This window comes from Neoarius graeffei, chromosome 21 (assembly GCF_027579695.1).
Source record: "Neoarius graeffei isolate fNeoGra1 chromosome 21, fNeoGra1.pri, whole genome shotgun sequence".
Lineage (NCBI taxonomy): Eukaryota > Metazoa > Chordata > Actinopteri > Siluriformes > Ariidae > Neoarius > Neoarius graeffei.
Window position 1 is genome coordinate 18,117,991 of NC_083589.1, and position 23,919 is coordinate 18,141,909.

The 23,919-nt window shown below is 43.1% G+C and overlaps 1 protein-coding gene across 2 annotated transcripts in view; it reads left to right on the forward strand.

Moving 5' to 3' along the window:
- Positions 1–23,919, forward strand: part of creb3l2 (cAMP responsive element binding protein 3-like 2) — a 110,765-nt gene that overhangs the window by 35,698 nt on the left and 51,148 nt on the right. The gene's annotated exons all lie outside the window — the stretch shown is intronic.

Genomic DNA, 23,919 nt, shown 5'->3' on the forward strand with positions numbered 1-23,919 from the left:
ATCGTTATCAGTATGTCGATATAAATGGTGATATTTCTAGACATACCGAGGTAAAGTTTGGTGTTCCACAAGGTTCTGTCTTGGGTCCACTGCTTTTTTCTCTATATATGTTACGTCTGGGCGATATTATTCGTAAACATTGTATTAGTTTCCACTGTTATGCTGATGACACACAGTTGTATGTCTCTGCAAAACCTGATGAGAGACACCAGATTAATAAAATTGAGGAATGTGTTAAGGACATTAGACACTGGATGCTTATAAATTTCCTTCTGCTTAACTCTAACAAGACTGAAGTACTTGTGCTAGGACCACATACAGCTAGAAGTAAGTTTTCTGATTACACAGTAACTCTGGATGGCCTTTCTGTTTCTTCACGTGCAGCAGTAAAAGACCTCGGAGTGATTATTGACCCCAGTCTTTCATTCGAAACTCACATTGATAACATCACCCGGATAGCTTTCTTTCATCTCAGAAATATTGCAAAGATAAGAAATTTAATGTCATTGCATGATGCAGAAAAACTAGTCCATGCTTTCGTTACCTCCAGGTTGGATTATTGTAATGCCTTACTGTCTGGATGTTCCAATAAGTGCATAAACAAGCTCCAGTTAGTTCAAAATGCCGCAGCAAGAGTCCTTACTAGAACTAGAAAATATGACCACATCACGCCTGTCTTATCCACACTGCATTGGCTCCCAATCAAATTTCGTATTGATTATAAAATACTACTATTGACCTTTAAAGCACTAAATGGTCTCGCACCACAGTACCTGAGTGAACTTCTGCTCCTCTATGACCCGCCACGCCTACTTAGATCAAAAGGTGCAGGCTATCTGCTGGTACCTCGTATAGTGAAGGCTACATCAGGGGGCAGAGCCTTTTCTTACAAAGCCCCACTGTTATGGAACAGCCTTCCAAGTAATGTTCGGGAATCAGACACAGTCTCAGCATTTAAGTCTAGGCTGAAAACATATCTGTTTAGTCAAGCCTTTTGTTAATGGTGTTTATGAGGTAAAGGAGTAGATCTGGAGGGTCCTCAGACATAGAGTGTTTTGGTAAACTGGGATGTATGGATGCTGTCAGTCCCCACTTGCTTGCTCACTCGAGTTTGTTGACGGTGTAGTGGCTGGCTACTTTATGTCCCGGGGCTCCCTCATGCCTGTGTTACCTTCTGGCTCTCTCCTTTTAGTTATGCTGTCATAGTTAGTTGCCGGAGTCCCTGCTTGTACTCGGTGCAATATGTATACTGTTCCTACTTATTCAGGTGACATTGGGCATACCTAACCACCTGTATTTTCTTTCTCTCCCCCCCACCCCAAATCTGTCCCTCTGAGTTACATGGAGTCAACAGGAAATCTTTTGGTGGAGACGGTGGGGACCTCGACTGGCTATCGTAGCCTGCAGGGAATCGGCCGTCAGACATTCTGTCGCATGTCCCAGACCCGGTGAAATGTAACTGAATTGTCTTGGCCAGGCCTAAGGGTCCCATCTGCATCTCATCATTGCTGAGGAGTGTGCTCCCATCACCCAATCAAGCATCCAGCCAGAGCAGGTCATGATATATTTTTTACCATATTAACATGCCATTGTGTGTTATGCCTGATGTAAAGACTCTCCTCTCTGCGAGCCTACCACACAGATTTAATACTTGTCATTTTTAGGGCATACCTAACAATGTGTTTTCTTTCTCTCTCTCCCCCCCCCCCCCCCCCCCCCCCCCATCTGTCCCTCTGAGTTACATGTTGATCCTGGGATTGAGATGCTGGCCTCTTCTGCCCCTCGGACCTGCTTGATCCATCCTGGTGCCCTGTGTCTGGTCGGAGTTTTATCGCCCCACTCCTGTGAAGGACGGCCCCATGAGGACAGTTGAGGGTTATACCTGTTAAAACTGTTAATATTATAGTCAGGCTGTCTGTTGTTGCCCAAATGAGGATGGGTTCCCTTTTGAGTCTGGTTCCTCTCGAGGTTTCTTCCTCATGTCGTCTGAGGGAGTTTTTCCTTGCCACCGTCGCCACAGACTTGCTCATTGGGGATAGATTAGGGATAAAATTAGCTCATGTTTTAAGTCGTTCAAATTCTGTAAAGCTGCTTTGCGACAATGTTTATTGTTAAAAGCGCTGTACAAATAAACTTGATTTGATTTGATATTTTGATATGCAATTATTATGTGTATTATCAAGTATTATTATGTATATTATGTATTTTCTATTAATAGTGTGTCTGTGTGAACATGTGTAAAGAGAGACATTAAATGTCCTCATTACATTCATCATCAGATGAGTCTGAATGGTCCATGAAAAATGGTCTTCGTGACCTGAGTCTTCCAGCAGACCGTAAGTTGATAGCTGCGGCAGGATCAACTTTACAATCACGTGAACGTTTCTAAACAGCAGCTCCATCCTGTCCAGCTCAGCCGACTTCATGACAGCCAGGGACTTGAAAGCAATGTTGTCCTGTAGTAAACCAGCCGTCTTCGCCGGTTTTGATGTTATAGTACCGATGTGTGCATTTGACTTTTCGTGGTCGTTTTATAGTTTTGAGTTTAAAATTACTGCTGCCTGTCTTTGCCAGACTTTCTACAGTCTTCGCAGTACATGGTATTTTCGGTTTTGCTATGAACTAGCCAATCTCACCCGAACTTCCAGTTGTCATTGAACTGTCTTATCTTCCTGTTAGTGTCTTGTTCATCTCCATGGCTGCAGCCAGCTCTGAGGCCCCCGCGGTCTAGACCTCGGTCATTTTTAAGAGCTGAAAATACATTTGTATGCTAAATATTCAGCTGGATAAGAAAATAAAGAACATTAAAACATCTCCGTAAAAAATGCATTGTTAATTATGTTAAACATTGATTCTGTCTTCTGTGTCTGTTTCGTGCGTGCGGCTCTGAGACCAAGAACACAAACATGAATGAGCGCGTGACTCGGGGGAGGAACGCAGTGCAGGAGACATGGGGTTTCCATGGTAACCATCAGTGCACTTTCATGAAGCTGTTAAATTTACATTTTCGAAGCTGCACAGTTGTAGCCTACCTTGCTTGAGATTTTAAAAATAAATCATTCGATAAGCCAAAGCAATAGAGTGGAAAGTTTAAACTTATGTTTACCTTGGATAACTTTGCCTAAAACATGGTGGTGTAGACTGATTTTTTTTCCCAAAATGTTTTTTTTTTGTGTAGGTGTAACGAATGCCAGATTGTTAATGTATCTTATTTACATAGGCTACATGGTTAGGGTATCTTTTGTCCTCATTGCTTGGGCCAGATCAAACCATTAAACAAGCTTAAATTATTCTTACTCTTGCCACATACATGATTTTTTTTTTCAAAACTGATGATATTCAGTTCAAACACCATTAACAGTAATTTCAGGGATAGATCTCTTGTATGACATGTAATTCACCCCTCTCATTTAAATATGTCGAAAATTTTTCGGTGCGCGCTTTGCGCATCACGGACCTCGGTGATTTTAAAATGCTGCCTCCGGCCCTGCTCATCTCTGCCCCTTTTTTCCTGAGCAGCAGGGTTTGAAACTCCAGCTATATGCCACCACATTGTGCGCTTCTCAGTCGTCAGCAACTTTGTTGCTTCGTTCATTAACCGCAGGTTACCATATCATTGATTTTATCTGAGCCGTTAACGAACATTCTAAACAATTCTAACATGTTGTCAGAATGTTTATGCAGGTGCTCATGGGAGTTGTAGGCACGTAATATCACATTGCAATGCGTTTATTATATCAGATGCCTTCAGAGAAAACTACAATTAAAATATATTGTCATACCACATGTAGGAGCCGCATTTAAGTTTTTTATATTTTCATTATTTACTCATACTTTCTCTTGTTTTCTGGATTCTGTGAGACTGCACCCTCTTCAGATGGTGATGGTGCCACTCCATAAATTGCCGCTGGTAGCGCATGACGCGGAAGAAGGCGGGCAGCAGATACAGTCATTGACCTGAACTCGGGGCGGCGCTGTGAATGCTGCTGCAAACTCGGCCGGCGTTTTGGTGTTTGGCTAGGCCTTTGAATCGCTGCCTTATTGTACTGCTGAAAAGACTGTTTTGCAAACCATTGAATTTTTATTTTGTACTTTATTCTATTTTATTTGTAATAAATTACCGGCAACAGTTAAAAGTCAAACTCACTCTCTTGGATTTATTGGACACGAGTTGTGAGTCTGACACTGCATCACCTGCTTTCTCCATGAGGTTTAAATGGACAAGAAAATGGAAATAGGAGGATTCACTTAAAGGAAAAACCCGTTTTTGTCCATACACCACAGAATAACCACCCGCCAAAGTCGCTAGTGGGACTAAAGTCATTACCCTCCAAAGCCGAATTTTACCCGCATTTGGTGGGTGGGTGCTAATGTAAAGCCCTGGTGTGTGTGTGTGTACACATATACACACGTGTGTGTATACACATACATACACGTGTGTGTGTGTGTACACATACACACACGTGTGTGTACACATATACATACACGTGTGTGTGTGTACACATATACACTCGTGTGCGTGTACACATATACACACACGTGTGCGTGTACACATATACACACACGTGTGCGTGTGCACATATACACACGTGTGCGTGTACACATACACACGTGTGTGCGTGTACACATATACACGTGTGTGTGTGCACATATGCACACGTGTGTGTACACACACGTGTGTTACACATATACACACGTGTGTGTGTGTTACACATATACACACGTGTGTGTGTGTTACACATACACGCGTGTGTTACACATATACACACGCGTGTGTACAAATATACACACGTGTGTGTGTGTTACACATATACACGCGTGTGTGTGTGGTACACATATACACACGTGTGTACACATATACACATGCGTGTGTGTATACACATATACACGCATGTGTGTACACATACACTTGTCTGTGTGTGTACACATCCACACACGTGTGTGTACACATATACACACTTGTGTGTGTACATATACATACACGTGTGTGTGTACACTAGGGCTGGGTATCACCAGATACCTCACGATACGATACTATGGCGATATTTTGCCCACAATAACGATATTATCACGGTACAGCGATTCTGCGATAATCGATATATTGCAAGAAATTTCAACCACATCACAATATCTGTGTCACTGAAGAAAATCAGAGTTTATTGACCACTGTAAAATTACATTTCACATGCATAACTACACACTCTTGCCAGACATATATTTGTCTCTATTCTACTGCTGGCAAAACCAAGAGTTGCTTCACTACAACATACAGAAAATTCCCATTTCTGTGCTAGTATTATCAACTTTTCTGTAAGCATGGACACATCAGTGCTGCTTAAGAAGCAGAATCAAATTGTTTTATGAAAACCTAAAACTTGCACTGCAGACTGCACATACATTTCAGTGCTAACTGAATCAATTTGTTCTTTGTAAACTTGAGAACATATACCTGAGAACATTTAACTTGTGCTTATTTTGCAGGAAAAACACACTGTCTGAAACACATTGAAAAGTGCAGTGGGCATCTTAATTTGAGCATCTTAATTTAATTGGAGCGAAACAGGTTTTGCAAAGTGCATTCTCTTTGTCCGGCTCACTGTTTTTTTTTCTCCTTTCCTTTGGAATCCAAAGTGCCTCCAAACATCTGCCTTAAAGTTCGGCGGCGTCTCTAGGTTTATGTTAACAGCCATGCTTGCCTGTTTTTTTTTCCTCACTGCAACCGCCGGGGAAAAAAGAGAAGACGAAGAGTGCCTTGCAGTGAGGTAGCGGCACAGCGACACCTCGCGGAGCGGAGGTGCGGAAGTCGTACTGGATTTACAACCCGTGTGAAATATGATTTTATTATTTGAAAAAATATCGATATTCAAATTTTGAGTATCGATATTGAATTGGAAGACAAAGTATCACGATATATCGCCGTATCGATATTTTTACACACCCCTAGTGTACACATATACACTCGTGTGCGTGTACACATATACATACGTGTGCTTGTACACATATACATACGTGTGCGTGTACACATATACATGTGTGTGTACACATATACACACGTGTGTGTACACATATGCACACGTGTGTGTACACACATACACACGTGTGTGTACACACATACACACGTGTGTTACACACATACACACGTGTGTGTTACACATATACACACGTGTGTGTTACACATATACACACGTGTGTGTTACACATACACGCGTTTGTACACATATACACACGTGTGTGTGTACACATATACACACGCGTGTGTTACACATATACACACGTGTGTGTGTACACACATATACACGTGTGTGTGTGTTACACATATACACGCGTGTGTGTGTGGTACACATATACACACGTGTGTATACATATACACATGCGTGTGTGTACACATATACATGCATGTGTGTACACATACATACGTGTCTGTGTGTGTACACATACACACACTTGTGTGTGTGTGTGTACACATATACACTTGTGTGCGTGTACACATATACACACATGTGCGTATACACACACGTGCGTGTACACATATACACGTGTGTGTGTACACATATATACACGTGTGTGTGTACACATATGCACGTGTGTGTGTACACATATGCACACGTGTGTGTACACATACACACGTGTGTTACACATACACGCGTGTTACACATACACGCACGTGTTACACATATACGCGCGTGTGTACACATATACACGCGTGTGTACACATATACACACGTGTGTGTGTGTGTATGTACACATATACACACGTGTGTGTGTACACACATACACACACGAGTGTGTGTTACACATATACACACGCGTGTGTGTACACATATACACGTGTGTGTGTGTATGTACACATATACACGCATGTGTGTGTTGCACATATACACGCGTGTGTGTGGTACACATATACACACGTGTGTACACATATACACATGCGTGTGTGTGTACACATATACACGCATGTGCGTGTACACATATACACACGTGTGTGTGTGTGTACACATATGCACACGTGTGTGTACACATACATACGTGTGTGTTACACATATACACGCGTGTGTGTGGTACACATATACACACGTGTGTACACATATACACATGCGTGTGTGTACACATATACATGCATGTGTGTACTCATACATACGTGTCTGTGTGTGTACACATACACACGTGTGTACACATATACACACTTGTGTGTGTGTGTACACAAATACACTCGTGTGCGTGTACACATATACACACACGTGCGTGTACACATATACACACGTGTGTGTGTGTGTGTGTGTGTTACACATACACGCATGTGTTACACATATACGTGTGTGTGTACACATACACACGTGTGTCTGTGTACACATATACACACACGAGTGTCTGTTACACATATACACACGCGTGTGTGTACACATATACACACGTGTTTGTGTGTTAGTTACACATATACACGCGTGTGTGTGTTGCACATATACACGCGTGTGTGTGGTACACAAATACACACGTGTGTACACATATACACATGCGTGTGTGTACACATATACACGCATGTGCGTGTACACATACACACGTGTGTGTATTTACACATATACACACGTGTGTGTATTTACACATATACACACGTGTGTGTGTGTACACATATAAACACGAGTGTGTGTTACACATATACACACGAGTGTGTGTTACACATATACACACGCGTGTGTGTACACATATACACACGTGTGTGTGTGTGTATGTACACATATACACACGTGTGTGTGTGTGTTAGTTACACATATACACGCGTGTGTGTGGTACACGTATACACACGTGTGTACACATATACACATGCGTGTGTGTACACATATACACGCATGTGCGTGTACACATATACACACGTGTGTGTGTGTACACATATGCACACGTGTGTGTACACGTGTGTATTACACATGTGTGTATAACACGTGTGTGTTACACATATACACGTATGTGTGTACACATACACACGTGTGTGTATTTACACATATACACACGTGTGTGTGTGTACACATATACGCACGAGTGTGTGTTACACATACAGGGAGTGCAGAATTATTAGGCAAGTTGTATTTTTGAGGATTAGTTTTATTATTGAAAAACAACTATGTTCTTGATGAACCCAAAAGACTCATAAATATCAAAGCTGAGTATTTTTGGAAGTTGGAGTAGGGCTTTCTTAGTTTTAGCTATCTTAGGAGGATATCTGTGTGTGCAGGTGACTATAACTGTGCATAATTATTAGGCAACTTAACAAAAAACAAACATATACCCATTTCACTCATTTATTTTCACCAGGGAAACCAATATAACAACTCAACATTCACTAATATACATTGCTGGCATTCAAAAACAAACAAAAAAACAAATCAGTGACTAATATAGCCGCCTTTCTTTACAAGGACACTCAAAAGCCTGCCATCCATGGATTCGGTCAGTGTTTTGATCTGTTTGCGATCAACATTGCATGCAGCAGCAACCACAGCCTCCCAGACACTGTTCAGAGATGTGTACTGTTTCCCCTCCTTGTAGATCTCACATTTGATGAGGGACCACAGGTTTTCTATGGGGTTCAGATCAGGTGAACAAGGAGGCCACGTCATTAATCTTTCTTCCTTTAGACCCTTTCTGGCCAGCCATGCTGTGGAGTACTTGGATGCGTGTGATGGAGCATTGTCCTGCATGAAAATCATGTTTTTCTTGAAGGATGGTGACTTCTTCCTGTACCACTGCTTGAAGAAGGTGTCTTCCAAAAACTGACAATAGGACTGGGAGTTGAGCTTGACGCCATCCTCAACCCGAAAAGGTCCCACAAGCTCATCTTTGATGATACCAGCCCATACCAGTACCCCACCTCCACATTGCTGGTGTCTGAGTCGGACTGGAGCTCTCTGCCCTTTGCTGATCCAGCCACGAGCCCATCCATCTGGCCCATCAAGACTCACTCTCATTTCATCTGTCCATAAGACCTTAGAAAAATCAGTCTTGTGATACTTCTTGGCCCAGTCTTGACGTTTCATCTTGTGTGTCTTGTTCAGTGGTGGTCATTTTTCAGCCTTTGTTACCTTGGCCGTGTCCCTGAGTATTGCACATCTTGTGCTTTTTGACACTCCAGTGATGTTGCAGCTCTGAAATATGGCAAAACTGGTGGCGAGTGGCATCTTGGCAGCTTCACGCTTGACTTTCCTCAGTTCACGGGCAGTTAGTTTGCGCCTTTTTTTTTCAACGCGTTTCTTGCGACCCTGTTGACTATTTTGAATGAAGCGCTTGATTGTTCGATGGTCACGCTTCAAAAGCTGGGCAATTTTAAGAGTGCTCCATCCCTTTGCAATATATGTCACTATTTTTGACTTTTCTGAGTCCGTCAAATCCCTCTTCTGACCCATTTTGCAAAAGGAAAGGAAGTTGCCTAATAATTTTGCACACCTGATATAGGGTGTTGATGTCATTAGACCACACCCCTTTTCATTACAGAGATGCACATCACCTGGTATGCTTAATTGGTAGGAGGCTTTCAAGCCTATGCAGCTTGGAGTAGGCCAACATGCATAGAGAGGGTAATGTGGTCAACATACTCATTTGCCTAATAATTCTGCACTCCCTGTATACACACGCGTGTGTACACATATACACACGTGTGTGTTAGTTACACATATACACGCGTGTGTGTGGTACACATATACACACGTGTACACATATACACATGCGTGTGTGTGTACACATACACACGTGTGTGTGTGTGTGTGTACGTACACATACACACGTGTGTGTACACATATACACGTGTGTGTACACATATACACACGTGTGTGTGTGTGTGTTAGTTACACATATACACGCGTGTGTGTGTGGTACACATATACACACGTGTACACATATACACATACGTGTGTGTACACATACGTGTGTGTACACATACACATACGTGTGTGTACACATACACACGTGTGTGTGTGTACACATACACACGTGTGTGTGCACATATACACACGTGTGTGTGTACACATATACACGTGTGTGTGTACACATATACACGTTTGTGTGTGTGTGTTTTGTTTCTATCTATCTATCTATCTATCTATCTATCTATCTATCTATCTATCTATCTATCTATCTATCTAATAAAATGGCGTCCTGGCACCCACAGATCTGGAACTTTCTGCCAGATGTTAAAATTCTAAGAGAAGGGGGTGGCCTAGGGTGACCAGACGTCCTGATTTGGGGTTGTGTGTCCCGAGTCCCGACAAAAGTCTGTCGGGATACGGATATGTCCCGGTTTTCGCCACTCGCGACGTTTGCTACTGAGCAACGTGGGAATCATTAGCGGAGAAATGTCTGCATTTACTATTTTGATGAATTGACAGGAATCGCAAACTTTCCTGGTTACTGCCCCCTGGCCCTGTGGCATGGGTGTTTATTTAGCCACATTATTCCAGACAACAGAACGTGTTGCCATGCAACAATAAAATAAACATTAACTGGCGCAAATGTTCTTTGTCTAGCAGCTAGCAGCAGTAATGCCGCAGCAATTATGCCGAAAAGAAAATGTACCTTTTCCAAAGATTTACAAGGCACCTACCCCTTCCTCCGAGAGGTGCAGAACAATGCGCACGAAGCCTACTGCACACACTGTAAGTGCTTTGTTCCTGTACTGAGTTGGGTAGCCTATGTTGCAAATGCTGTGCGCTCCTGTGGGGGCTTTCCTCGGGCTGTCGCCCCTCTCCTCCTTTACTGCTGAGAGAGGCCCTTCATATAATCTTTTTTTATTCACCTTGTTATCCCGAGATAACGACATAATTAATTCAGGATCTCGAGGAAACAACACAACTAATTCGAGATCTTGAGAAAACAAAACCATTATTTCATGATCTCGAGAAAACAAAACAATTATTTCATGATCTCAGCTGGATCACTGTATCTCCGTCGGTAGAGACGAAGCCGGGACAGTCTTCTGCGGAGGTGCCGCGGACTAATTTTGAAATTATCCCTTATTAAAAGACTTAATGCAATATTCTCCCTGTGTCAACCCCTGATCAAAATATTGCCTTATTAGGTGATCGATTATTCCAGACATTGTAATGACCAAAGTTGCATCTATACAGAATGAGAAATAGCCCCAAAGTTAGCATATCACAAGTCTCTTGGCGCACCTGAATGAACCATTTCTCAGCTGTTTACTCGAGATCTCGGAATAACGGTTTTGTTTTCTCGAGATCTCGAATTAGTTGTATTGTTTTCTCGAGATCCTGACGTTATCTCAGGATAACAAGGTGAATAAAAAAAAACGATTATATGAAGGGCCTCTCTCGGCTTCCGTAGTATATATTCTCAAATCACTTGTCTCTTTTTTGTTTCTGTTTAACATACCATTCTGACAGTTTGGCCATATTGAACAGCTTGTTGCACCTTCCATTAAAGTGTTCACTTTTGTACACATCTTCTTGCTTTATTCATTCAGTTGTGGGGAATGGTTAGTAAGGTTGATTCTAACCTAGGCTATGTTGAGGTCACATATCTACTTTTTAAGTTCATGCTATAGTGCATACAATTTTAGAGATATAGCCTACATGTGCATATGCATTCTTCTTGGTGTTCTCACAAACAGGTGAAATAAATCAGTTTAAATTTGGCCTATGGACATAGCCTGGCCTATTCTCAGCCATTACAAAATCTGTTGTTTGACCATAATTTAACTGATCTGTATACCACTATGCTACTAGATAACAAAATGCCTGTTTGTTTTATTTCATGTGAGATGTTGATAAATGTGAGCTTCAACAAAATGATAAGAGCACCTCTCTGTCACGTTTACGTAAAAAAAAAGGTGTGCGAGCACGAGCATGGTCGCGCGCAAAAGTATCCCGGTTTCAGACTAGGGAAATCTGGTCACCCTAGGGTGGCCTTATCCAGTGTTCCATAGTGATGAGCAGATTTAGAAAGCGGGAGAGAGAATGAAGATGTCTCAGCAAAATTGTAGCTGTGAAATAAACCACCCAGCCTTACATTGTGTAAAAAGGTATAAAAATACACCACACTTGTGCAGGCATGTTCAGGTAACATGGATAGCACTGACTGAGAAAACTTGATCATGCAGCCTTGATTCATTTTCACCAGATTTATAGAACCTTATGAATAATGGAGGACCATTTGGCACTTTGCTGAATCCATTGTGCTCTACAAGTAGAAAAGTGACGAAACAACCTCAGTGGCTGTTTCTTTTTTTTTCTCTTTCTTTTTTGATATTCCAATATATTAGTGTTTGCACATCATTGTAAATGTGTGGAGCTTCTTGATATTTGGATCATATGTCACTAAGAGAATCTGTGTCAAAGTGAAGAGCTCAGCCTTAAATACACTTAACATGATACAATGTTTTTGGGTTACACACACTGTTGTATACCTGAAAAAGATATTCCTTTTAACTGTGGAGTTTAATTTTCACCTTTAGGTATAATAGTAGCATTAATGCAGCAGGTATGTATTGATGAATCCTCATAAAGATCAAATAGGGATTAAATAATGTGTGTTCATGGTGAAAGAGGTGAAGAGAACGTGCTGCTGTGCTGACACACTTGTATTAAAAGCCTTCTTCATGCTGCGTGTGGGCAAGGACAGGCCTCTCGTTACAGAGCTGTCTGTCTTATGTCCTGCTCCCTGTGGGTTGGGTGGACATAGCCTTGCCTGTTTTCCTTCAGCCTAGGGCTTCGGGGAGCTACTGCGCCTCACTGGTGTCCTTCAAACCCCCCTTCACATGCTCACACTCACTTTCACACACATTCCTTCTCTGTCCTCCATGTTCATGCTGAAGCTGATGTGTATAATGTGAAAATTCATACTGAGTATCCTGTGTGTTGTCAGTTTTCCCGGTGCAAACACACTGCTTGCACTAAAAGCACATGAAGTCCATGATTTTAAGACTTAAGTTTATATACGCATAAAGATTTGAGTGTTAGCAGTTCATTCATTAGCAGCTACAGTAAATCTACCTATAGATGTAATACTGACATGATACATTTGTTTAATAATTATTTCTGGAGCTGGGAGTGTGAATGAAGGCAAGAACGTGTCCGAGGTAGCTGCTACACTGTGACACAACATTGGATAGGATGCTGCAATCTGAGCCTGCCTCTGCCCTTTACCTTCATGAGAACAAACCTTTAGACACACACACACACACTTGTTACATGAGCTCATTTTCCTCTGTGTGGCCTGCCCTCTGTAGCCATCTCACTTTCTCTCACTCTCGCTTGCTCTGACTTATTGTGAATATACCATGAGCAAAGAAAAGGTGAGTTGTGGATAAATTTAGAAGTTATTGCTTGTGGGAATGTAAAATGGTCCAAGTGCTTCTTGTTTGACAATAGACCTCTTATTAACGTTGTTCCCTGTCCCTTACTTTCTTTTATTTTTGTAGCGCTGATTTGACGCATAAGTCTGTGGTTGGTTGTTATCTATAAAATTGCTTCTTTTTTGTCTTACATCAGTTTAACATGATATAGTTTCATTAAAATTCCCGGTGTTCTGCCAACTTGTGTTTTCAAGCGAAGAATGTTGTTTTTGGGATTGATTACTCCTGCTCATGCCCTTGGCTACCTTCATGGTCTGCAGTAAGGCTAAATATACACTGCCTTAAGTTTATAGTTACTTAGTGTTGCATTTGATGTGTAAGGCCTGGACTTTCACCACTGTGACCTTTCCTTGGGTCTCCAAAATCTTACAACCCCCACTGTCCTTCCCTTTACATTTTAAACCCATGTGTTTGTCTCTGCTGGGGGGAACGGAAACTGAGAGATACTCTGAATCCAGAACCAACATGAGTTTTGTCATGGAACTGGCTCCTTTTATCTTGCACACAAATTCCTTACAATGGAAGTCATGATGACACGCATTTCAACCCAAACAAATCTCATGGGCAGAGCCAAATTAGTGCGGCAAGCCAGACTTCTAGCTGTTGCAAGGGTGTCTGGTACATTTATCACTGCACATGGCCCAAATCCACATGCTTTTACAGGAAGAGGCGTTTAGACTGACGTTGTAACAACCAATCACAAACATTTAGTGGTATCACTGTATGCGTCAACATGAAATATTTCTGGTATCCCAATAACTCACCATTAATTGCTGCCAACAAAACACAATTGAACGTTCAAAAGTTTATCCAGATTTAGTCCTCCCTTTCTTGTTATAAGTGCCACTCTTCTGAAAAGGGTTTCCGCTAGATTTTGGGGTGTGACTGACTGTGGGGATTTGTTATCCATACGCTTGTCTGTATACTTTTGGCCATGTAGTTTGTGTATCTGTGTATACAAATATAATCAGATCGCGATGTTTGTTTGAAGCTTGTAGCCAACTAAAGTGTAGAATGGATTTCAGACTCTGTGATGGCTGTACTGAGCATCTGAGTCTGAGCCAAACTGGAGTCATGTCCTGAATAAGAGCAAGGTATCTAGATGGTGCTGTGGGATCATTCTGCCATTTTGTTAGGGTTACATCTTTGGTTACATGCCACACATGCCATGAGAGCTGAAATGGTTAGCTGTTTCATTGTTGGTTTTAAGGACTGGTTTCAAAGCAAGTCAAGGGAGACATCAGCTGTATATATGCAAAATTAGTCTTTTCTTCCCAAGCAGAATGGAGTAATGATCTAAACATGCTACTTCCTTTTACATTTCTGGTGTGTGTAATTTTCATTTGGTTAATCGTTTGGTTAATATGAAGTCATTCAAAGCCTGTGTACAATTTGCAGATAAATGGGTAGAGCATCTACAGATTTTCAAGCCACAGTGTAATAACACTGTGTGTTTTAATGTATGGAGCTATAGTTGAAGTTAGAATGTCTTCGTCGTTCTCCACAGTGACTTTATTAATGTTTATCTTTGTGTTGTGTGTTTAAGCATAATAAGCATACACTCACTATCCAGGGTCCAGTTTGAGTGGGTGCACACTGTAGCCAAAAATTCCTGGTCTTGGCAAACAGGACCATGGTCTTTTACTGTTGCTGTCATGGTGTACATTCTGAGATGCTTTTCTGCTCACCACAATTGTAGAGTTATTTGAGTTAGTATATCCTTAGGGCCTCTGCATGCTCTTGCGACAAGGCTTTCGCAGATAGCTTTTCGCAGACAGTTGTAATTTATCGTTGAGCGGGGAGTAATAGGCATGCGCGATGTTATTCACTGCCACAACGCAAGGGGGCGCGAAGTCACGAAATCGCTAGGAGTAGTTGGTGGGTGTGGTTAGTGGAGTGTTTATCCTCCGGTTACTTATAATGACTAGAACTGGAGTCGTATAGATGTACGTACTTCCTCACTTCCTCGATCAACCGCTCTTCGTGCTGCTCCATCTTCGCTCGTGTTTTTAAAAATGGCGGTAGTGAAAACAAACCAAACCGGGAAAGTAGGGAAGCGGAAGTGCGTGTACAGCGGATGTAGAGTGGACCAATCAGAGCCCTCTTGTCTGCGACGCTGTCTGCGAGGCTTCTGCGGTGGTCACAATTTTTGGGAGGTGCGCGCAGAGCGTCTGCCAAGGGGGGGCTACGCAGACGCCATCTGCGACGCCATCTGCGAGGACTGCGTTGTCAGCATAAATTGGCCTTTACTGTCCACTCAAACCAGTCTTCTCTGTCCACAGAACTGCCCCTCACTGGATGGTCCCGTCCCCCCCACCCTTCTATGAAAACTCCAGAAACCTTTGTGTGAAAATCCCAGGAGATTAGCAGCTTCAACCCATTTGACACCAACATCCATGTTATTGAGATCACATTTCACAGAACAATAACGTCCCATTATAATGAACACTCGGTACACGGTTGCATGAAACCCTGTCGACTAACTCTACTGCCCACTTGACTAAATAAGTGATGAATGTTTCCAAAATGGCAGCTCGCTCATAATATAATGCACAATGACCTCAGATTACCAAGCCCTGTAAGGCAGATGTTCTAATGTTCTCCACATACCATCCTCTCATTGACCATGTTCTTCAACTTCTTTTCAAAGGCAGTATGTCCTTTTGGACATTGACTCAGCTGTCTGGCTGTATCACTTTTGGGTTTCCTTTTCTCAGATGAGCTCTTGCTTCCCTTTGATTCTCTTGTATTCAGCTATATTGTGCAGAACAATCCCAATACCATGTTGCGTTCTTCTCATATTGATAAAACACATCAGCTGCTGTCCAGAGTAAACCAAATTGTTGTGGTCTTATGGACCACCACGCCAACCTTTAACTACCAACAAGATCATGGTGTTCTTGATTTTAAATGCTAGAGCAACCCAGTATATAAGCATAACAAAAGAAAAAAAAATCTCAGCAAGGAATTTATCAGTCTGGCTCCAACTCTGACTTTTAAATGAACAGTACCACCAAACTACAACCTTTGAAACATGGCCTTGCTAGCAGTCAACTTGACTTGACACCAGTGTTGTAGTCAAGTCGCTAAACCTCGAGTCTGAGTCCAGTCTCAAGTCCCCAGTGTTCAAGTGTGAGTCAAGTCCAAGTCATTAAAAAAAATTTCGAGTCCGAGTCGAGGCCACTATTGATTGGGGTAGAGTCCAAGAACAAGACTCCAACTGCACCATTTGACGGTGGCAGTTTTAACACCATTAACATTAGTTTGTTCCTGAACATGATGTATGAACAGGTGAATGTGCATTCTTTTTGTCAGGAAGTGCGAAGTATTCTGTCAGAGATGGTTGGGAGATGGCTGTAAGTGCAGAAGGTGTGTTTATTAATACAAGTGTAAGGCTACAGTTTTCCATTTCCAGTTGAGTACGCCGTGCACATTCTGACTGCTGCTTCTTACCAGAGCTTTTTATTTTATTTTCTCTCTTGTTTTTCTTTTTTGTGTTTGTGTTTTGCCCACCGGTTGTGGTGTAGTTCTGGACCCAGTTTTGAGCATCGGTTCCCCTCCAGGCATTGGTTTGCTGTGGGTGATGCCTGTGCTCCTTGCTATGGACTGCAGTGAGCTCATTGCTCATTTTAACATTGGGGTTCTCCAGCGCTCTGTGTGGTGGTGCATTTGTGCTTGGCGCGGTGTTCCGGGCGATGTTGCTTGGTGGCATCGTGGTGGCTGTGCAGGTAGTTTGAGAAATACCAGCGCTCTGCATGGCGGTGCTTCTGTGCTCGCTTTGTGGATCCATGGCGCGGTGTTGCCTGGCGGCTTCATGGTGGCTGGGCAGGTGGTGTGGGACTTGTTTTTGTGCACCTTTTGGTGGGACTGTGGCTGCTAGACCATTGGAATGACATCCAGACCTTTTATTTGATGGACTTTTTATTTTCCTCCTCCCTTTCCTTATAATTGTAAAGCGACCTTGGGTTTTGAGAAAGGTGCTATATAAATGTAATAATAATTATAATAATTTTGATTATTATTATTAAGTTAAGAACAGGCAAAATCATGAAACAGGCAATAGGTCGAGCGAGGCACAAACAGGCTATCGTAGACTCAGCAGAATCAAAGAGGAGAAACAGGAAATCAGGGATCAGGAAACCAAACAAGGAAATAAGGCTCAGTAATGTGTCAGCAATGTAACTCAATACTTGGCAAAGTAAGTATGTGTGGCAGCGGGGGCGTGGTCAAGCGCCGGTCTGTGACAGGAGGGCGGAGTCAGGGAAGGTAAGTGGCAGAATCACTACACCTGAGAGCAATTAACCTGTGTTTGTGTGTCTTCCCAGTGACCGCGCCCTACTTAAGGAGGGAGAGCGAGAGCAGAGGGGCTCATCCCCGAACAAGACGCCTGTCGTGTGTGTGTGTGTGTGTGTGTGTCTATCTGTTCGAGACAAATATTGTTCACTGAAAAGTGTGGCAATAAAAGCCCTATTTCAAACCCTGATCTCTGTCCTGCCGTCCTCTGTGCTCCACCCACCCATACGAACTGCCACAGTGGTGCTGAAACCCGGGAATGAGGAGGTCCCCGTGGCGTTGGTGTCGGTGGTTCCGGAGAAGGCGGAGCTGGGGCCAGAGGTTCAAAAAGGGGCATTGGCATCCCGTACCTCTCCGGTCCCCTGTGGAGACCACCTCTCCCCGACCCAACTCACGGAGGTCGCCCAGTTGCAGACCGAGTTTTCAGATGTGTTCTCGCTCCTGCCCGGTTGCACGAACCTCATAGAGCACCACATAGAGACGCCCCCGGGGGTGGTAGTGCGTAGCCGCCCTTACAGGCTACCTGAACACAAAAAAAAGGTGGTTCGGGAAGAACTTCAGACCATGCTCGAAATGGGCATCGTCGAAGAGTCCCACAGTGACTGGAGCACCCAAGGCCGACGGGTCGGTCCGGTTCTGTGTGGACTATAGAAAAGTCAACGCGGTGTCTAAATTTGACGCGTACCCAATGCCTCGTATTGATGAGTTGCTTGATTGACTCAGCACGGCTCGCTTTTATTCGACACTGGAGTTGACGAAGGGATATTGGCAGATCCCCTTGACTCCACTATCCCGAGAAAAAACGGCCTTTTCCACACCGTTTGGTTTACACCAATTCGTCACACTTCCGTTTGGGCTTTTTGGGGCACCCGCGACGTTTCAGCGGCTGATGGATAGAGTCCTCCACCCCCACGCCACTTCTGCGGCCGCATATCTAGATGGTATAATCATCTATAGTAATGACTGGCCGAGGCACCTTGAACATCTGAGGGCCGTCCTTAGGTCGCTGAGGCGAGCGGGGCTCACAGCCAACCCAAAGAAGTGTGCGATTGGGCGGGTGGAAGTACGGTATCTGGGCTTCCACTTGGGCAACGGGCAGGTGCGTCCCCAAATTAATAAGACGGCAGCGATTGCGGCCTGCCCAAGGCCCAAGACCAAAAAGGGGGTGAGACAGTTCCTGGGGCTGGCTGGCTATTACCGTAGGTTTATACCTAATTATTCGGACGTCACCAGCCCGCTGACTGATCTCACTAAAAGGGGGGGCCCAGATCCGGTCCAGTGGACGGAGCAATGCCAGCGGGCTTTTTCAGAGGTAAAGGCTGCACTGTGTGGGGGGCCACTTTTACACTCCCCTGACTTTTCTCTCCCCTTTGTGTTGCAGACCGATGCGTCGGACAGAGGGCTGGGGGCGGTGTTGTCCCAGGAGGTGGAGGGGGAGGACCGCCCCCTCCTCTGCATCAGTAGGAAGCTGTCAGTGCGTGAGGGGTGCTACAGCACCATTGAAAAGGAGTGTCTGGCGATCAAGTGGGCGGTCCTCGCCCTCCATTACTACCTGCTGGGGCGCCCTTTCACCCTCTGTTCGGACCACGTGCCCCTCCAGTGGCTCCACCGCATGAAAGATGCCAACGCACGGATCACCCGTTGGTATCTGGCACGCCAACCCTTCAATTTCAAGGTGGTCCACAGGCCGGGGGCGCAGAGGGTCGTGGCGGACTTCCTCTCCCGTCAAGGGGGGGGGGGGAGTCGGCTGCAGGCCGGACGGCTGCCCGGCCTGAGTCGGGCGGTGGGGTATGTGGCAGCAGGGTCGTGGTCAAGCGCCGGTCTGTGACAGGAGGGCGGAGTCAGGGAAGGTAAGTGGGAGAATCACTACACCTGAGAGCAATTAACCTGTGTTTGTGTGTCTTCCCAGTGACCGCACCCTACTTAAGGAGGGAGAGCGAGAGCAGAGGGGCTCATCCCCGAACAAGACGCCTGTCGTGTGTGTGTGTCTATCTGTTCGAGACAAATATTGTTCACCGAAGAGTGTGGCAATAAAAGCCCTATTTCAAACCCTGATCTCTGTCCTGCCGTCCTCTGTGCTCCACCCACCCATACGAACTGCCACAGTGTGTTTTCACAGTTTTTATATAGGTGCGCTGATTGCGCCTTAATCCTGTGCAGGTGAGAGTCGTTTACGGTGTGTGCGTGAGAAGTCTGCTTCGCGCGCGTGCTGTTTGAAGCGTGTGCCAAGGCGCGTATGTGTGACACTTGCACGAAATTAGTACAAAAATTTATGTAGATCTCAATATCTTATTCCATAATAATTTGGCATATTACAAAAAATAAATAAAAAATCAGAGTCCTCAGCTCCAATTTACGAGTCCGAATGCAACTGCATTCTGACTTGACTTGGACACTGATGACTTGGACTCGTGCATTAATTTGCAAATAAATTCTTTAAAAATCAGACAATATGATTTTCTGGATTTTTTTTTTCTCATTTTGTCTCTCATAGTTGAGGTATACCTATGATGAAAATTACAGGCCTCTCTCATCTTTTTAAGTGGGAGAACTTGCACAGTTGGTGACTGACTAAATACTTTTTTGCCCCACTGTACATTAATCAACATACATACCAACTTTCAAGACCATACCACTCAGTTTTCAAGTTCTGCTCCAGAAACAAAACCTACCCCTAAGACTAACTTAAGGAGCTAAGTCTGAAATTGTTTCCATGGGAACATGAAAAATTTATTTCTCAAATTTCTTAGTGTGAAAAGGCACATCTACGTCACCTTATTAACATGTACAGAGATGCTTGAAAATTTGTGAGCCCTTTAGAATTTTCTGTATTTCTACATAAATATGATCTAAAACATCAGATTTTCACACAAGTCCTAAAAGTAGATAAAGAGAACTGAGTTAAACAAATGAGAGAAAAATATTATACTTGGTCATTTATTTATTGAGGAAAATGATCCAATATTGCACATCTGTGAGTGGCAAAAGTATGTGACCCTCTAGGATTAGCAGTTAATTTGAAGGTGAAATTAGAGTCAGGTGTTTTCAATCAATGGAATGACAATCAGGTGTGAGTGGGCACCCTGTTTTATTTAAAGAACAGGGATCTATCGAAGTCTGATCTTCACAACACGTTTGTGGAAGTGTATCATGGCACAAACAAAGGAGATTTCTGAGGACCTCAGAAAAAGCATTGCTGATGCTCATCAGGCTGGAAAAGGTTACAAAACCATCTCTAAAGAGTTTGAACTCCACCAATCCACAGTCAGACAGATTGTGTACAAATGGAGGAAATTCAACACCATTGTTACCCTCCCCAGAAGTGGTCGACCAACAAAGATCACTCCAAGAGCAAGGCGTGTAAGAGTGAACATTGCTCTTAGAAACTAAGTCAAAATCTATTTTTAATGTAAAAATTTGAAAAATTAGCAAAAGGCACCAGTTCACATGTTGCTTGATATGTATATGAAGTTTCATGACAATATCTTCAGTAGTTTTAAAGATATGGCCTGGAAAATAAAACGTTGACCAGACGGACAGCCAGAACCCGTTTCTGTATCCCCCGCCAAACTTCGTTTGGGCAGGGGATAATTACTGACATTGTACAAGCACAAGGCCTCTTTCCAAATAAAACAAGGTCTCAAGGCATGGAATTTGAATGGGATAAACACACACACACAAAATCTCTTTCACTGTGTCTTTGTCTCTGTTTCTCACTAGCCACTTTATTAGGAACACCCATACACCTGCTGTTTTATGCAGCTAGCTAATCAGCTAATCCCTTGACAGCAGTACAATGCATAAACTCATGCAGATACAAATCAAGTGCTTCAGGTAATGTTCACTTTAATCATCAGAATGGGAAAATTGTGATCTCTGTGAGTTTCACTGTGGCATGGGTGTTGATGCCAGCTGGCCTGGTTTGAGTATCTCAAACTACTGATCTCCTGGGGTTTTCACACACAACAGTCTCTAGAATTTATACAAATGGTGTGGAAAAACAAAAAAAATTGAGTAAGCAATTCTGTGACAGTTCTGTGGGTGGAAACGCCTTGTTGATAAGAGGGTCAGAGGAAAATGGCCAGGTTGGTTTGAGCTGCCAGGAAGGATATTGTAACATGCATAATCATTGCTTACAACCGTGATGAGCAGAAAAGCATCTCGGCATGAAACAGCAGAAGACCACATTGGGTTCCACTCCTGCCAACCAAGAACAGGAATCTTCGAATCAAGAACAAGTTCCTATTAAAGGTGTGTGTGTGATTTCTCAGACAGATTCTCTGAGTTAGAATGATGCAGTAGGGGTAGGGCTTGAGCTCACCTTTAGAAACCTCTGATGAAATCCAAATGGAACGGACACGTGTTGGACGATATCACTATGCCAGGTCAGAGAGTGAATAAAGACCAAGGTATAAATTTGCATGAGAGGCATGACCTTTGCCCCGGAACGTTTGTGCGTGTGTGCTGTTGCACACTCGTTGTGGTATATCTACTTGGCATCTGTTTTTCTGCTCTTGCTTCAACCCACTTGGCACATGTTCCTCCCCCACTCTGCTTCCCTCCTCCTTATATGTCCCGGGATGAAGAAAGATGCGCTGCCCTCTGAATTCTGCCATTAACAATAACACCAACATGGCCTTGTATAAGAAATTTCTACTTTTTCAAGCACACATACAGTTCCTTGTGCTGTCTTTCTTATTCACACACCATGAACAAGGAGGCCTTCTCTCCCTACATTCATCTAACACCTCTCAAGAGTCCATAAACCCACTGCCCTAAGCCTCATTTACAGTATACAAAGTAACGAGCACAGTTTTTCATTTGTTTGGTATTTTTATTTATATAGTAAAAAACCCCACTGTGCTCTATATTTGTCATACTGTAAAAGGAAAATGATGACGTCCTGTTTAGAGCTTCCTGTCACCCCCTTTCCACACTGCGCCATATAATTCACCATAATTGTCTTGCTACATCATGTGTTCGTCAGTAGCCTGTGTGTGTAATAACGGAGCTCATTCACAGGCAATTCTGTAATGATAGAGTTAAGACCTCCGGCGTTTGTAGTCAATGTAATAACGCAGGACCGTCTGCTTAAAATCACACTAACCACTCTCATACACCATATTGCTGTATGACCTCCAGTAGAACTTCCCTCATAACTCCCAATGACTGTTAATGTCTGCCAGATGAATTTAGAGTGGTTAGTGTGTTTGTCTCAGATATAGGTCTGTACATTTGGACTGGGGTTTAATAGACCAATTGAAAATCTTGTACTACACCCCCACATTAAATGTGGCTAAGAATAGCTTACTTTTAGAGGAAGACATTAACCAACTGGCTTTACCAATAAACAAGCACCAAGGCTGGGCAATATGGCAATATTATTTTCTTATTGTGTGATATGACCATATACATTACTTAATTATCACTTGCGCCAACCACAGTCACGGTGCTTTTGACTTTCCTCGGAGCTCGGAATTACGTCATTTCCAACCTTCATGCATTCAAGCTACAAAGTTGGAAAAAAACACAGACACCTCCATGTTGGCATCAGGCTAGCTTTGATGGGTGATGTGTATTTTCCTCCTCAAAACAGTGACGTGTGTAGTCAGTGTATCTATTTGTATGTTGATTTTAAAGCAAATGCTCATGCATATAATAGAACTCATTTAAAGGTAAGCTTTTGCTTCTGTTTACTGTTCATGCTGTGAGCAGCCATGTTGGTTTGACATCACTTGTTGAACTCTGGTTTGAGGAGACCCGAGTACACCAGCAGGAATTCAAAGTTGAGGGAACGTTTTTCCTTTTGTCAAATGCAGCCTTATGCTGCATTCCATTTCCCTCAGAAGGTGGAAGTTGGAGCTGGGAATGACTTCACATCCGAGTCGACCGTCTTCCAATACAAGTCAAAAACTAATACCAGTTCTATCCAGGTGAGCCTTTGTTAGCAAGAACAGTTGATAACCGTTCATTGCGTGGTATTTTGCACATACAAATACCATAGCAGCATGTCCATAGGTAGATGTTGGATAGTACTGTGTGTACAGCTGATTTAATGAGACAAATAAGACAGAAGTGCTAATGAACAAAATATATATATATATATATATATATATATATATATATATATATATATTACTCCAGTTTTCACTACTGTTGATATACACAGCAGCCATCTTCGATTTTGAAGTCAGGGTTGGTGAGGTTTCTCTGATTTTTCCAAGTCGGAAATCCGACTTCAAGGGGTGTTCTAGTTAATAATTCCATCTGGG